Source organism: Aquarana catesbeiana, linkage group LG01 (assembly GCF_042186555.1).
Source record: "Aquarana catesbeiana isolate 2022-GZ linkage group LG01, ASM4218655v1, whole genome shotgun sequence".
Classification (NCBI taxonomy): domain Eukaryota; kingdom Metazoa; phylum Chordata; class Amphibia; order Anura; family Ranidae; genus Aquarana; species Aquarana catesbeiana.
Genome location: NC_133324.1, coordinates 143,436,240 through 143,452,796, shown reverse-complemented (window position 1 = coordinate 143,452,796; position 16,557 = coordinate 143,436,240). Strand labels below are relative to the sequence as shown.

Here is a 16,557-nt window from a genome sequence, read left to right as displayed (position 1 = left end):
GGCTGTCTCTGCTAGTCTATGCCCTTACATACACCAGGTAAATTAAACTTATATTGCTATGCACGCTGTCCTGCTGGACTTTGGGGAGTTTCTTTTATTTTATTTTTTCTCTCTGGCACTTAACCTGGGAGTTCTCCCTCAGCAAGCTTTTAAGCTTAATTATGTTGCACTTATCGTTGTCTAATTTAGACTGTTTTTCATTTCCTTTTCCTTCCTTATTATTCATATTTATTTGCAGTTTTCAAGTGGTTGACCCTTTCAGGGTCTTTTCAAGCCCCCTGGTGGACAGATCTTTTCCTTTGGGCACAGCCTGGCAGGTCCACGGCCCGGGTCAGCTCTCTCTTTTCGCCCACGCCTTTGGCTTTCATCTGGCCAGGTAGATAGTATACTCTTTTTCAATACTGCCCTTCCCTGTAAATCCACATGCATGTGTAGGCTTATGCATGCATATGTATTTGTATGTATGCATGTGTGTGCACATATATATATATATATATATATATATATATATATATATATATATATATATATATAGATATGTGCATTCATGTTTCTTGTCTTTCAGGTACATTGGTATACTATCCTTGTGCCCTAACCTTTTTCGGTTGGATTTAATTAACCCCTTGCCACTGGCAACTGATTTGGTCTTGCTTATGCACACATGTGATGTTATCGAGACAGGACCCAGAGGAAATTTCCTGACAACAGCTGCAACGTACATCTTTTAACATTGTTCTGGATACAATGTAAATTCTGGAGCCATACAGCCTGTACGGTTAGTTCAATATTCAAATTCATATAAGGTGTGATGCTTGCTTATGCGTAAGCTAGATCTTTATTACATACCTATTGTAAATTATTTAAGTTAATTTGTTTACTTGCAGACGTTTTTATGTTCTTATGTTCTGCGACAAATCGCATATATCCCTGATGAAGAAATAGCAACCCAGGCAAATTTTGAAACGCTTTGGGTTTTTTCTGTTGGATTCACCCTCTATTCAGCAGATCCTTGCGGTTATTGTCTGTACAATATCACTGTATTGCATTGTCTCTCATTTCCAGATTATTTTGCAATTGTATTTCATGTATGTGCTCATTATTTTATGATTTTTCCCTATTAAAATTGATATATTTTTTTATATTCTCTCCACACTTCATTTGCCATCTGCCTTGTTTAAAGTCCCACCCATAGGAATTTCTCTCTTTTCAATTCGTTAGTGTTAGAAGGTCTCCGGTGTGAATGGGGAGCAGGTGTGTTAAATTTGGTGTTATCGCTCTCACTCTCTCACACTGGTCACTGGAAGTTCAACATGGCAACTCGTGGCAAAGAACTCTCTGAGGATCTGAAAAAAAGAATTGTTGCTCTACATTAAGATGGCCTAGGCTATAAGAAGATTGCCAAGACCATGAAACTGAGCTGAAGCACAGTGGCCAAGACCATACAGCGGTTTAACGGGACAGGTTCCACTCAGAACAGTCCTCGCCATGGTCGACCAAAGAGGTTGAGTGCACGTGCTCAGCATCATATCCAGAGGTTGTCTTTGGGAAATAGACATATGAGTGCTGCCGGCATTGCTGCAGAGGTTGAAGGGGTGGGGGGGGGTCAGCCTGTCAGTGCTCAGACCATATGCCACACTCTGCATCAAATTGGTTTGCATGGCTGTCATCCTAGAAGGAAGCCTCTTCTAAAGATGATGCACAAGAAAGCCTCCAAACAGTTTGCTGAAGACAAGCAGACTAAGGACATGGACATTATCCACCTGGCCTCAATGGGGCCTTAAATTTTAAACCATTCCTCCCCGGCTTCTCATCAGGGGTTTGTGAGTTGGACCTGTAGGGACCCTCATACATGTCTTGCTTTTTGTCCCCATTCCTTTTTCTTTATACGTTATCCATCACCATGTGTAATGTGACTATTAGACATCTTAGAATAGATACAGCAGTGGAGAGATCCTATTATGTCCGTATACATCTAGGGTAGTCCTCTTTTTCTTTTGCCATCATTGGACCAAACTGATTGTTAATAAACTGCTTGTTTGTATAATACACTGCAATGTTATATTACATTATGTCCTTCCCCTTCCCCTCTCATCTTCTCCCCCTTTTTCTCCTTTTCTCCCTTCCTTGATTCCTGCTTTTGTTATTTTTCACATTTTTGTACAGCAGGCTGGCTTTGTTTATTCTCTATTCTGTCCACAAGATGGCGCAATCTGCTGGGTGCGGACCGCTCGCGTATTCACTGACACCCGGCGGGTAAGCTCCACACCTGCACAGCTAGGGGGCGGTACTAATCTGCCTGTCCCCTGGGCCTTTGCACGTGGAGGAGCTCTTTGACGCGACCCCATGCTTGCTTTCTTGTTTGCATGGGGTTCGTATACCCGCCGGTGACGTTGCGGCGCGTGACGTCATCGCGCCCCTCGGGGCGTGGCTACGCCGCGCGCCTCAGCGGCAGGGGGACGCCCTGAGCTCCACACACAGCTGCTTGCTATGCAGCTGATTTTGTGGAGCGGACACTGATTGGCTGATGCCTAACCAGCTGTCCTTTATGAGACACAGACACTCCCAGGGCATCTGTCAGTTTTGAACTGCTGCCCGGAGGTTACATAGTTAGTAATGTTGAATAAAGACACCAGTCCATCCAGTTCAACCTGAGTGAGTGTGGGTCTACAACCCTGACCCTTGTCCCTAACCCTGAACATTGCACACTCACATCAATCCCTACCCACAATCCAAGGTCCCCATTCATATACTAGGGCCAATTTTGGACAGAAGCATGTCTTTGGAGTGTGGGAGGAAACCGGAGTGCCCGGAGGAAACCCACGCAGGCACAGGGAGAACATACAAACTCCAGGCAGGTAGTGTCGTGGTTGGGATTCGAACCAGCGACCCTTTTTTACTGCTAGGTGAGAGTGCTAACCACTGCACCACTGTGCCGCCCACGTGTCTGTGTCTCCGGAGATCATTTAACAACCACAAGGTATTTTCAAGTACTCTACATACTTTATATACACTAGAGCAATGGAAGAACTTTATCCCATATGCTCTTTTATTACAGCTTAGTGACTGTTGCCTCTCTTAGCTTTATATGGGTTCAATTTATGCACTCCTTATACTCATAACCAGCTGTCCTTTATGAGACACAGACACTCCCAGGGCATCTGTCAGTTTTGAACTGCTGCCCGGAGGTCTGTGTCTCAGGAGATCATTTAACAACCACAAGGTATTTTCAAGTACTCTACATACTTTATATAAACTAGAGCAATGGAAGAACTTTATCCCATATGCTCTTTTATTACAGCTTAGTGACTGTTGCCTCTCTTAGCTGTATATAGGCTCAATTTATGTGCTCCTTATACTCATAGTTCTATATTATATCTTAATCACACAGACATAAATCAGGCGTCTCTTGTGAAAGTGTTGCAGCGCCAAGTCCTACATCTGTGGATACCCATCTCATGCTTTGTGGACTTTCTAAGCCAGCCTGCTCCACCTCTGGTGTTCAATTTTTGTTTTGCCATCACTTGTTTGCCTTATGAATCAGATTGATGTAAGTATGACTAGTCTTTTAGTCTGTTTGACTTTTTTGTACTACTCTCTACAACTACAAAATCGCATATGCAAAATCGTAGTCGCATACATAATTATGACGATACTATTTACTATCTTTGAAATTTATATTACAGATAGAGATTTGATCACCCAATTGTAAATCCCTTGATGAAAGAGTAATACATACCTATTTCCGAAACAATTCGGGTCACGTGCTGTACACTTCATCCGCTTGACCTTTTACCCTTAGGCTGCGGGCTGTAGGCACAGGGGTGTCATATCTTTTATATACAATTGGATGTACACATTATGTCTGTATCTGCACTTTGTATAATTGTATTTGTACTGTTATCTTGTACATATATATATATATATATATATATATATATATATATATATATTTTTCTACATGTTTAATAAAGTTGGCACTGTAGTGCATTTTTATACAAAATATTTTTGATATTATATATTTACTTTTGGCCAGTTAAAATCCCCCAAGGGTGACCTCAATGCACTTATGGTGCATAGTTCTTTCTTAGACTAAGGACATGGATTACTGGAACCTGTCCTGTGGTCTGATGAGACCAAGAAAAACGTATTTGGTTCAGATATTGTTAAGCGTGTGTGGCGGCAACAAGGTGAGGAGTACTGCATGAGTGCTGCTGGTGTTCTGCCAAGAAAGTTCCCCTCTGCGGATAATGACCCCCCTGTACTGCGCAGGCGCAGCGCTTGCGCAGTAGGAACAACAAGGGAGCCGCTGAAAAGAGCCGAAGCTGAACACCTGAGTCAGCTGTACACGGTGCCTGCGTGCCAAGACTATTGTAAGAAAAACAGTTTGTAATAGGCCCCTCGACTTAGGGCAGAATGTAGTGGACTGGACTTAGGGCAGAATGTAGTGCGCAGGCGCCATGTAGAACTGACTATCAGCTGTTCATCTTCGTCTATTTTTGGCAGCTCCGTAGTCGTTCGTACTGTGCAAGCGCAGTGCATGCGCAGTACAGTGGGGTCCTTATCCGCCGGGGGAACTTTCTCGGCAAGACACCGGCACTGGGGAGCTACAGTTCATTGAGGGAACCATGAATGCCAACGTGTACTGTGACATACTGAATCAGAGCATGATCCCCTCCCTTCGGAGACTGGGCCGCAGGGTAGTATTCCAACATAATGACCCCAAACACACCTCCATGATGACCACTGCCTTGCTAAAGAAACTGAGGGTAAAGGTGATTGACTGACCAAGCATGTCTCCAGACCTAAACCCTATTGAGCATCTGTGGGGCATCCTCAAATGGAAGGTGGATGAGCGCAAGGTCTCTAACATCCACCAGCTACATGATGTTGTCTTGGAGGAGTGGTGGAGGACTCCAGTGGCAACCTGTGAAGCTCTGTTTGTCTCCATGCCCAAGAGGGTTAAGGCAATACTGGAAAATAATGGTGGCCACACAAACTATTGACACTTTGGGCCCAATTTGGACATTTTCACTTAGTGGTGTACTCACTTTTGTTGCCAGCGATTTAGACATTAATGGCTGTGTGTTGAGTTATTTTGAGGGGATAGCAAACTTACACTGTTATACAAGCTGTACACTCACTACTTTACATTGTAGCAAAGTATAATTTCTTCAATGTTTTCACATGAAAAGATATAATAAAATATTTACAAAAATGTGAGGGGTGTACTCACTTTTGTGAGATACTGTATGTAGCACCCTCGTCCTAAACAGGGCTGCTAATAAATCTAGTTGTGCTAGGTGGTAACTAGCTTGGCTAATTGGTAGGTTGATCCACTGATCCTTGTCCTAAGTCTGGGTTTGGTGTAGTCTCTCTCTCCTGCCAATAGGTGGCACTGTTGCTTTTGGCATTAGAATGATGGATCACCATAAATTCAGGTAATGGGTAACTAGGTTGTCTCAGCCAATCAGCAGGAGTTCTTTAACAGCTGTGTAACTGAGTGGTGGGAAAGCTTCAGCAGAGACTCATCCAGGAAGGCAACGGATAGCTGTGGGTAAGCTTGAAGGAGTACGGCGGGCAGCTGTAGTAAAGCTTGAAGATAAAGTACAGCGATTAGCAGTGAGTGAAGCTCGGGGAATCCAGCGGGTGGCTGAGTCCAAGAAGTCTAGTGAGAGAGACAGCGAGCTGAGCTTAAGGATCTACAGTGGTATACTGTGGGTTAAGCTGGAAGGTCTACAGTGGGTTACTGTGAGTTAAACTGGAATGTCTACAGTAGGATACGGTGAGAGGATTTGCGCAGTAGGAACAACAAGGGAGCCGCTGAAAAGAGCCGAAGCTGAACACCTGAGTCAGCTGTACACCGTGCCTGTGTGCCAAGACTATTGTAAGAAAAACAGTTTGTAATAGGCCCCTCGACTTAGGGCAGAATGTAGTGCGCAGGCGCTGTGTAGAGCTGACGATCAGCTGTTCATCTTCGGCTATTTTTGGCGGGTCAGTAGTCGTTCGTACTGCGCAAACTAGGTTGTCTCAGCCAATCAGCAGGAGTTCTTTAACAGCTGTGTATGCTGGGATAAGCTATTTATTTGGGAGGAGTTGGGTGATCAGGGTTCTTCCCGCCCTAGGCTGCGGCCTGGATGGGTGTGTGTTGAGAAGCTCCTGGTTGCTAGGCCTGAAGCCGGAGGCCTATCCAGGAGGCATGCTGGCTGCTAGGTCCATTTAAGTCTTATCTTGCAGTTCAGGGTTCCGCAAAGGATGAGCAGCCAAGGTTAAGCCCGAAGCCTGGGGCAGAACCGCATGTGTTAGAGGCTCAACCTGAGGGACAACCACTCCTATTACCGGAGACAAGTTTGGAAAGGATGAAGTGCTGAAGGAGTCACCATCAGGCCCTTGGAAGTTAGGAAGACCACTACATGTATGTATGTATGTATGCACCTTTTGATTTTATTACACCACTCATTCTTTTGGGTATGAGTCTATCTGCGTAGTACATCTTGACTTGGCAATATTTGCCAACTCTTCTTTGCAAAAACACTCCAAATTTTCTGTGCACAGCCTTCCTCAGATCACCACACAGATTTTCAATTGGATTCAGGTGTGGGCTCTGGCCGGGCCATTCCAAAACTTTAATCTTCTTCTGGTGAAGCCATTCCTCTGTTGATTTGGATGTATGCTTTGGGTCATTGTCATGTTGAAAGATGAAGTTCCTCTTCATGTTCAGCTTTCTAGCAGAACATGACTGGTATTTGGAACTGTTCATAATTCCCTCTACTTTGACTAAGGCCCCTTTCAGCTGAAGAACAACAGCCCCAAAGCATGATGCTGCCACCACCATGCTTCATGGTGGGTATGGTGTTCTTTTGGTGATGTGCAATGTTTTTGCACCAAACATATCTTTTGGAATTATGACCAAAATGTTCAACCTTGGTTTCATTAGAACATAATACATTTTCCCACATGTTTTTGGGAAACTTCAGATGTGTGTTTGCAAAATTAAGCCTGGCTTGGGTGTTCTTCTTCATAAGAAACTGCTTCCGTCTTGCCACTCTACCCTATAGCCCAGACATATGAAGAATACGGGAGATTGTCGTCACATGTACCACACAGCCAGTACTTGCCAGATATTCCTGCAGCTCCTTTAATGTTGCTGTAGGCCTCTTGGCAGCCTCCCTGACCAGTTTTCTTCTCGTCTTTTCATCAATTTTGGAGAGACGTCCAGTTCTTGGTAATGTCACTGTTGTGCCATATTTTCTCCACTTGATGACTGTCTTCACTGTGTTTCATGGTATATTTAATGCCTTGAAAATTATTTTGTACCACTCCTGACTGATGCCTTTTAACAATGAGATCCCCCTGATGCTTTGGAAGCTCTCTGTGAACCATGGCTTTTGCTGTACGATGCAACTAAGAAAATGTCAGGAAAGACCTATTAGAACAGTTGAACTTTATTAATCAGAGGCACTTTTAATGATGGCAGGTGTGTACTGACTCCTATTTAACATGAGATTGAATGTGATTGCTTAATTCTGAATACAGCTACATCCCCAGTTTTAAGAGGGTGTGCACACTTATGCAACCACATTATTTTATTTTTTTATTTTTACTCCCCCCCCCCCCCAAAAAAAAAAGATTTTAGTTTGTTTTTCAATTGAGTTGTATGGTTTATAGGTCGCATTAAAGGTGGAAAAAGTTGTGAAATGATTTATCTTTGTCTCATTTTTTTACATCACAGAAACCTGACATTTTAACAGGGGTGTGTAGACTTTTTATATCCACTGTATACTGTATGCGTGTGTTTTTCTGGACTGGGAGAGCTTTTAGATGAATGTGTGTTCGTTTCACTTCCTCACTCCACTTCTAATTATTATTACCGGTAATCTACGTTCCTATGGGAGGTTTCTGTGTTCACAAAAACACGTCATTTTTTGTTTTTCCTTTCAGCTATATATTCACCTTGCCTTCCTGTTGATTTGGACTTTACATCACCTTTTGAGATGTAGAATTACTATCTGAAGATGGTGTATTATATTTGGTAAGTAAGCATTAGGATTTCATGTATGTATGAGCTTTATGATTTTAGTATATCTGTAATGTTTACATTAAAAGGCAATAACTTTACTTTTTTTTTTAACAGAAAAGTTTATTAGACAAATCAGCATTACAATACAAAATAATATAGTGCATTCAATAACTTTACTTTTTGAAGTAAACCTGTGCTTGTTGTTTATATAGGGCTTTGCCTTGTTTCAGAAGCCCACCAGAGCATTTCTTGATATGTTCTGCACAGTATGAGATATTTATTTACTATTTTATACATATTCCATGTTATTTCATCTCTCCAAGGTGGTGGTTTCAACACCCATAAAGCAAAAGTACTGTAGCTGCCTACCTTTCAAATATAAAGTACTTCAGCAATTTCTGTAGGTTTCTTTCAGAGGGGCAGTCGGATGGGCAGTAAAAATGAGCGGCTGAGGCATCGTTTTACTGCCCCCTCTCGGTCTGGCTAGGGCCAGATTTAAATCTTTGAGAGCCAGGGGCACTGCTGCCTAGGCGAGGGGAAGCTTATACAGACACTTGGTTTATATTCTCAATGACAGTCACACATTTTTACAATTTTTAAACACAGCATTATTCTGAGGTCATGACTGCACACACACATGCAGTCATTGGCCACTTTCCTTAAAGGGGTTGTAGACCCTCATGGTTTTTCACCTTAATGCATTCTATGCATTAGGGTAAAAAAACCTTTTGTGATGCAGCAGCCCCCCAGAGCCCCCCTTTTAATTACCTGAACCCGATCCTTCCAGCGACTGGGACAAGTACAGCAGCTCCAGCCGCTGTCTCAGGTCCTCATTGGATAGATTGGATAGATTGATGCTGTCAATCAATTCCAGTGACACAGGGCTGAGTCCTACTGTCTGTGTCAATGGATGCAGCAGCAGGACTCGGGAGTGTGCCCGCACGGGTGCTCCCAGGGAGAGCGGCTCTCCATGGGGGCACTCGAGAAGTGGAGGAGCCAGAAGCGCCCCGGGGGGACCCCAGAAGAGGAGGATCAGGGCCACTCAGTCTAAATATGGTTTGTTATTAACAAGAAAATAAATATACGTAGCTTTACAATCACTTTAACACCTATGTAGGTTGCAGTTGATACATTTTCCCAGTCCGTTCTGCATTTTTGGGAGGTGTCTATTGTCTGGCGGGAGAAACCAGCAAAAATGCATTCAAAATGTAAGCACTGCATTTTTTAAACATTTTAGATGCATTTCCGCTGCATTTCCTTTCAAGTCTATGGAACCAAAAACCTGCTGTGGGAAAAAAAGTCCCCGAACCTTTCCAAAAAACACACCGGTGGAAAATGTACAGATGTGAATGTTACCCATAGGAAACCATGTTAAATGGACTGTAGTGCGTTTCCGCAAAACTAAAAACGCTCTGAAAAATGCATAGATGTAAAAATTACCAGTCAAGAATAACTTTTACAGATGATAGCAGGCAAAATATTACTTCCCAAGATACATTTAATAAAAGAAAGTAATTTTTTATCATAAATTTTTATTTTATTATTATTTATTTTTCATTATTTAAGATCATTTTTATATAGTTTTATATTTTTATTATTTTTATATATAATTAATTCACCTATGTCTTGTATCTATATTATTTGTCTGTACAAATATGTCTAATATGTAAAGTGGATGCACTTGCTGACCTATTGAATAGTCAGATTTCGTTAATTGTATCTATATATGTATTTTTTCCTTTCATTTTGTCTGAGGTCCCCCTGCAGCGCTGCATACGTTCTCAGCTACGTTATTTAAAGGGGTTGTAAACCCTCACGGTATTTATATTAATGCATATGCATTAAGGTGATAAACCTTTTGTGATGCAACTGCCCCCCAGAGTCCCCCTGTAAATTACCTGAACCCGAGCTATTGGCTCCCGCTGCTGTCAATCAAATCCAGTGACACAGGAGCTGGGGGGCGGGCCGAGTCTTGCTGTCTGTGTCAATGGATGCAGCAGCAGGACTCAGGAGCCCGCCCGGACGAGTGCCCCCATGGAGAGCGGCTCTCCATGGGGGCACTAAAGAAGAGAAGAAGCCAGGAGCACCGTGTGGGGACCCCAGAAGAGGAGGATCAGGGCCACTCTGTGCAAAATCACTGCACAGAGGCGCTAGGTATAGACATGTTTGTTATTTATTTATTTTTTTTAAAACGGAAGGTTTAGAATCACTTTAACATTTTTCATCTTCTCTGGAATTGAATATGTCACAAAATATATTTTGAGGAGCATTATGGATGCCCCCATTGACTGTATTTGGATTAGTGCTTCCTGGGTGTCCTAGGTAGGCAGCTGCGCTCTGACGCCATCGTGCCACGCGTGATGACGTCATTACATGCGAATGCGCGGTAGCGCCAGGATGCCATGTTTTGCCACCATCATTAATATAAATAGGAGACAGTTCAACACACTTACTAGACTGCTGCTGAACCAGATGGGTGGCATTCTAACTACCCCATTTAGCAATGGAGACCTCTATTTATTACTGACAATCTGGATGAGTCCTTTTGCATACAACATCTAATCCTTTTAAAGAGGAAGTAAACCCCAGAGTTTTTTCCTTTTTTAAAAAAAGTTATAATGCAGCAATGTATATAGAAATCTTACACGCAAAAACGTCACTAAACGAGGTTTGGAAATACCTTTTTTTAGTTTTATAAAAGATAGCTTCTTCTGGGAATTGGCTGCACTATTTTAACCACTGATTTCTGGCTGTTGTGTGGACGTCATTTCCGCCCTTCCTTTCATTCCCTGTCTAAATCTCGCGCATGCGCGGCCACGATGTAAATTTTTAAATAATGTCTTTAAATAAGGTTTAACATTATTTTGGAAGTAATATACACTTGTTTATTTAACTTTGCAAATGTTTCTTTCACAATGGCTCCCAGTATTAGAACAGCTGCTTGCCCGTATGGAAGTCATTGTGATGCTCTGGTTCACTCCCCCTGTGTGACGTCAGATACAGTCACAAGGGGAGAACCAGGAAGGTGTGGAGGAGGGCTTCCCTTCTGTGCTGTTCTCAGTGGAAGTAAATAACCTGGCATGCTGAGAATATAGAAACGGTGTCTTCCTGAGAAAGTTCCCTCGGCGGATAAGAGCCTCCCCTGTACTGCGCAGGCGCAGCTCCTGCGCAGTAACAACTACTGTCAGCCGCCGGAGATAGCCGAAGCTCAAACGCTTCAATCAGCTGTACACGGCGCCTGCGCTCTGGGTCCAGATTCCTTCCCCACCATCCAAGTGGACCTAGAGGGGGAATCTAAAAGAGCCGAGCGCAGCGAGGCCGTGCCCGAAGCGCGGCGAGCAAAGCGAGCCCGCGAGGGGCCCTCTTACAGGCGCCGTGTACAGCTGATTTTCAGCTGTTCCGCTTCGGCTATTTCCGCCGGATCGTACTGCGCATGCGCAGTAGAGTGAGGAACTTATCTGCCGAGCGGAACTTATTCGGCAGAACAGCACACGTAGCATGCGGTTAACTAAGACTGCGCATGCACCAGTGACGTCATTAAAGATTGCAGGATGGATTTTGAAGAGACTGTAACAGTAAGTGAAATTTCACAGGCAGCGATCAGCAGCCTTACCACTGTAGATTATAATGAGCTGAAGTGAAACCACTTTAATTACACTAGGTAAGAGATTTGCTATAATTATTTGGTGGCATTGTATTAGACTAGAGGTCTTTTAGTGAGCTTGATCTTCTTTTTCATCAGTATCAACTTTTGGGCCAGTATCGGTTAAAAAATGTTGGGAGACACTTTTCTCTTACCTGATATGTACAAAAAAAAGCTTTTACCAGTGAAGGAGAACTAGCTTTGAGGGTTTTATGGTCATTAGGGCAATAAAGAGGTAAATCTCCTAGGTAGGGACATAGTAATAAAAACAACAGGTGTTATAAACTTCTTTACTTTATCTAAAACAAAAAAATTGCTTTGCATACACTTTTTAACTCCTGCTTCAGGAAGCACTGAATACAGTAACAGTCTTGCCTAATCTTTGTGTAATTGGGTAATACTTCCTATGAGAAAATACATTGCAGAACAAGCTTGTTTTTTTCCATCTCAGAGCTGACCAGTCAATGTGTTCTGACCCACAATTGATTTTTATTGACTAAATTAATCAATTTATTTACATCTGAACTATGCCTCATCAACACTTTGGTCTTTATTTATATAGGGACCACTATTTTGTTTTGCCCCTGTCTAGGTTTGGTGTGTGTTGTTGCTGGGATGTACCCAGACTGAGCTTTTATTTACCTTGTTGTAGGCTCGGCAGATCTTCCCTAAGTTTAGTGGAATGATTGCTTCTACCACCCAACTTATTTATGCCCCACCATACACCAAGAACCAGACCCTGAGATGAGATGTTAACCCACTGAGCCACCTGAGGGATGACTTCCACCACTGAGAGGCAACGTGGTGTTACATATCCACAATGCCTCCTATTATTGTACATGTTGTATATTTACTTCTTTGACTATGTAATGCGAAAATATAAAAACTTTGATAAAGTCATGTTTGAAAATAAATATAGCGTGTGTGTATATACTGTATGTATTGAGAGACACTGGCTGCCATGTTACCTAGGTTTCTCACACATGGTGAGGGACTGCAGGGTTTGTGTTTGATATGGAAAAAAACAAACGTTATTTTCTTAGAGTCTTAGTATGCTTCTGGTCTGAGTCCTGGACCCTGGAGACTTCGTAGAGCTTTGGGCGGGGTACTAATGCTGTTGGGTGAAAAGGCTGACTACAGACAGAACACTAACAAGATGCAAAGGCTGCCTGTTTGTTTTGGGGGAACCTATTAGGGGGCTCTCTGTTATTCAGGAAAAGAGTTTATTTAGTGGATTGGAAGATGTTTTGTTGGTTTCATGCTATGGACTTGCTGTACAAAACATTTCTCCTGCACTGAATCTGTGTTTTGGCATTGCTGAATAATAGTGCAGGGCAAACCTACGTGGACTGTTCTTAGTGTCCCTCTCTGCATGGTTTTACTGCTGCTCCAACCAATTGAGAGGGCCCCCTTGTCACAGCACTGGATCAAATAGCACTGTTAAAGGGGGGTCCATATCTCTGTGTGATATTCTCCATAGAATTTTATCTAACACAGGGCTTTCCTTTGCTCTCTGCATCAGAGCAAATCAGTGGGGGAGCTAAAGTATACTGTGGACACTGATGCTTACAATGTAAGTAATATGGCAATGGAGGTGTGCATTAAAGTGGACCTGTTGCTTTGTACTGCACAGGCAAAGCATATATTATTATTATTATTATACAGGATTTATATAGCGCCAACAGTTTACGTAGCGCTTTACAACTTGAGGGTAGACAGTACAAATACAATACACTTTGATACAGTAGGAATCAGAGGGCCCTGCTCCTTAGAGCTTACAATCTAAGAGGGAAGGTCAAAAGATACAAGAGGTAATAACTGTGGGTGATGTGCTGATTGAGAAGATAAATGTACAGTTGTTAGGTGGGGGCCAGATAGGCTTCTCTGAAGAGATGAGTTTTCAGGGATCGTCTGAAAGTGGATAAAGTAGGAGAAAAACCGACGGATTGGGGTAGAGCATTCCAGAGGATGGGGGAGGCTCTGGAGAAGTCCTGAAGGCGAGCATGGGATGAGGTGACAAGAGAGTTTGAGAGCAGGAGGTCTTGGGAGGAGCGAAGAGAACGATTAGGTTGGTATTTTGTGACTAGATTTTTGTGACATATATTCACTTTATGGGTTTATCTACGCTTAAAGCAGAGTTTCGCTAAAAAAAAAAATTTTTTAGATGTCAGCAGCTGCAAATACTGCAGCTGCTGACTTTTAAAATACGGACACTTACCTGTCCCGGGGTCCAGCGATGTCGGCACCCGAGACCGAACCGTCCCTCGTTCCTCGGGTGCTGCCGCCGCCATTCTCACTAAGGGAATCAGGAAGTGAAGCATTGCGGCTTCACTGTCCGGTTCCCTACTGCGCATGCGCGAATCGCGCTGCACGTCTACACTGGTCCCCGTTGTGTTGTGGGAACTGTGTATTTCCCACAACACAACGGGGGGTGGGCGGGAAGTCTGCGGCTAGCTGCGGCTAGCTATACCTGGAAGTGGGTGCAGATACCTGTATTATACAGGTATCTGCACCCCCCCTCCCCCCTGAAAGGTGCCAATTGTGACACCGGAGGGGGGGAGGAATCCGATGAGCGGAAGTTCCACTTTAGGGTGGAACTCCGCTTTAAAATATTTGACACCTGCAACCCCAATGTGGCTAGATATGAAAATGCAAAGCAGATTAGAGAATAGGAACAGCAGGATTGAAGATGTTTGTGGTATAGCACTGCCAAACCCCACTTAACTGTTGTGCTTGCTATATAATAAAAACCTAAAAATAAAAAAAAAATAAATGAATGCGTATGTGAACTACAGTGCACCACCTCCACTAAAAAAATGTTGTGCTCAAATCACCTGTATAATCTTCCAAAGTACTTTGACCAACCTATGTAAAATATAATTGAATGACAATATACTACAAAACACCTCCACTCAATGCAAAAATGGACAATATCAACTAATAAGTAAATACCATAAATCAAAAATGTGGTCCACATATAAATGTGACGTGCCTACACAAAACTACAAAACACCATCCACATAAATATATATAAAACCACACTCACCACAATTCCTTGACCCTTTATAATTAAGTGTGTCAGAATGCCCCTTGTGGGTAAAATATCCTCTGGCTCCAAGTTGCCTCCACAATTGGCTGCTTGCTCCCATCCTCTCTCCACTCCTCCACATGGAAGATACAGTGTAAATTTAAAATAGGGTATCTTCCATAGCGTTATACCATTTATTAGTACTGATAAAACTTTACAATTGCACTTACAGCAAAAAAAAAGATACTGGCGCTTTAAGGATTCAATGTCTGGGTCACTTCTGCATTCCTTAGACAGAAAGTGACGCAATTAGCCCTGCCAAACGCGTTTCATCTTCACAATGTCATCAGCAGGCCGCTCCTGATGACGAAATGCGTTGGATGGGGCTAATTGCATTACTTTTTTTTTTCATCACATCTAGTCCGAGGAATGCAGACGCAACCAGAACATTGAATTTTTAAAGCATCAGTATTTTTTTTCTGCTTTAAGTGCAATTTTGAGGTTTTTATTATTTTGGACTTTCAGCTTTTTATTATAGAGCAAGCACAACAGTTAGGTGGGGTTTGGTAGCACTATACCACAAACATCTTCAATATACTATATACCCTACTGGTGCAGGATATATAACCCAGTGACAGCTGCTGCCTATATTACACTCTATACCCTGTTGTGTGGAAACAGATACAAGTTATAGGAACTGCAGGATATTGCTATTTATGCAATCAGGAACTTAAAACATACCAAAAAGCAACACCAGAGCAAGTATTAAAGCAGTCTATGGCACGGACCGTGTAAGCAGCAGAAGCATCCTTATTTAGATGCAATCAGATTGCAGAGCATTGAGAATGCCACAGAGCAACCACTCAGCCACATAAGTCATGGAGAACCTATAATTAAAGCTGGGTGGAAACAAGCCTAAATTCCTACTTTTTTAAATTGATTGGGACACTCTGTAGTTTTGCACTGTCATGGCCAAGATACAAAAAAAATCATAATTCATGTCGCCTTCAACTAAGTAGTCACCACTCCAGAAGGGCGTTCTCCTCCTCCCCCCAACAGGAAAGGCTAATTAAATTATCATATCCAGTGAAGAACTGAAGTCAAGATACAAAACTCATGTTGAAACAGAGTAACCTGAACAATGGTGCTACCTTTCAAGATCCAGATAACAAAACCTTTGAAAAGGAAAAGCTAGGGTAAATAACCCCATTGTTTCAAAGGGTGAGATCGCCTCCCTAGTAGGGATGAGCCGAACACCCCCCGGTTCGGTTCGCACCAGAACCCGCGAACGGACCGAAAGTTCGCACGAACGTTAGAACCCCATTGACGTCTATGGGACTCGAACGTTCGAAATCAAAAGTGCTCATTTTAAAGGCTAATTTGCATGGTATTGTCCTAAAAAGGGTTTGGGGACCCGGGTCCTACCCCAGGGGACATGTATCAATGCAAAAAAAACTTTTAAAAACGGCCGTTTTTTCGGGAGCAGTGATTTTAATGATGCTTAAAGTAAAAAAAAAAAGTGAAATATTCCTTTAAATATCGTACCTGGGGGGTGTCTATAGTATGCCTGTAAAGTGACGCGTGTTTCCCATGTTTAGAACAGTCCCTGCACCAAATGTCATTTTTAAAGGAAAAAATCTCATTTAAAACTGCTTGCGGGTTTAATGTCATGTCGGGTCATGGCAATATGGATGAAAATCAGTGAGACAAACGGCATGGGTACCCCCCAGTCCATTACCAGGCCCTTTGGGTCTTGTATGGATATTAAGGGGAACCCCGCACCCAAATTAAAATAAGGAAAGGTGTGGGGCCACCAGGCCCTATATACTCTGAACAGCAGTGCAAACAAGACAGGGACTGTAGGTTTGT

The 16,557-nt window shown here is 42.8% G+C and overlaps 1 protein-coding gene across 7 annotated transcripts in view; it reads left to right on the top strand.

Annotated features, from left to right (window-relative positions):
• Positions 1-3,128: 3,128 nt before the first annotated feature.
• Positions 3,129-16,557, top strand: part of LOC141135237 (baculoviral IAP repeat-containing protein 1-like) — a 183,235-nt gene continuing 169,806 nt past the window's right edge. For 6 of the 7 annotated variants that reach the window (XM_073624418.1, XM_073624416.1, XM_073624417.1 and 3 more), the window contains exon 1: positions 7,801-8,029. The gene's annotated coding sequence lies outside the window, so the exon portion shown is untranslated. Of the gene's footprint in view, positions 3,221-7,800; positions 8,030-16,557 lie in introns of those variants that run through there. The other variant, XM_073624414.1, reaches the window with a different exon arrangement.